Here is a 1,080-nt window from a genome sequence, read left to right as displayed (position 1 = left end):
AACTTAACTTTTAACTTAATTATTAATTAATTACTTACTTATACTAATAACTAACTAATAACACACACACACACACACACACACACACACACACACACACACACACACACACACACACACACACACACACACACACACACACACACGCACGCACGCACGCACGCACGCATATAAATATCGATTATTAAAATTGTCAATCTTTTAATTTTATAAAATATAGATATAAAATATAATACATGTAATACGAATATAAATAAAACGTAATAATAAAAGATAATAAAACATAATATATAGATACATAAATTTTTATGTTTTTTATTGGCAATGAAAAATCATTAATATGTCACTAATTAATAATTATTAAGGAAAAGTGGGAGAATTGTGTAGCGAGTAATTGTGCGCAATTTAGTTTAGCACTTTTTCGATAAATAAAGTCGCTATCGCGAAATTTCTAGACTAGACGTAATCCTTTTCAGATGTAATCATAAGTTATATAATTTGAAAATATAGTTAACGACAAAAAAATGAGAAAAAATGAAATTACATATTTTGATAATAATTTTGACATCTAGAAAATAAAATGATAAGTCTGTATTCTTATCTTTGTTGATTTAATCGTACATACCTTATTAAAGAATATTATTATGTGCATCTTTTAAGCTATTACTCATTGAATTAAGTTAAAAAATCTTTGAGTAATTGTTTTTTTTAATCAAATTGTGCATATGGACAATTCAAAGTTTTCTCCCAATGAAAAGTTCACTATTTGCAAAGAATTCAGAAGAAATGGAACTCTGCCCAGTCGACAAATTAAAAATAACATGACTTCAATGCTATTATTACACAATATAAGTGTAATATAACATATATATATATATATAAGTGTAATATAACATATATATATATATTAGGTGTACAACTTTGCTTCCGCCGTTTTCCTATAGATAGCTTTAGTGATAAGTGGTGATCGAAATAAATAGACGTCATACAATAAACTTGGGCATCTGTCAACATAACTCCATAGAAACATTAATCGATTTGTGTCTGCATCATAAAGTTATTCTCGATTGAAAATGTCAG

Source organism: Atta cephalotes (genome assembly GCF_000143395.1).
Source record: "Atta cephalotes unplaced genomic scaffold scaffold00003, whole genome shotgun sequence".
In the NCBI taxonomy this organism is placed as follows: domain Eukaryota; kingdom Metazoa; phylum Arthropoda; class Insecta; order Hymenoptera; family Formicidae; genus Atta; species Atta cephalotes.
This window is presented reverse-complemented; position numbering follows the sequence as displayed.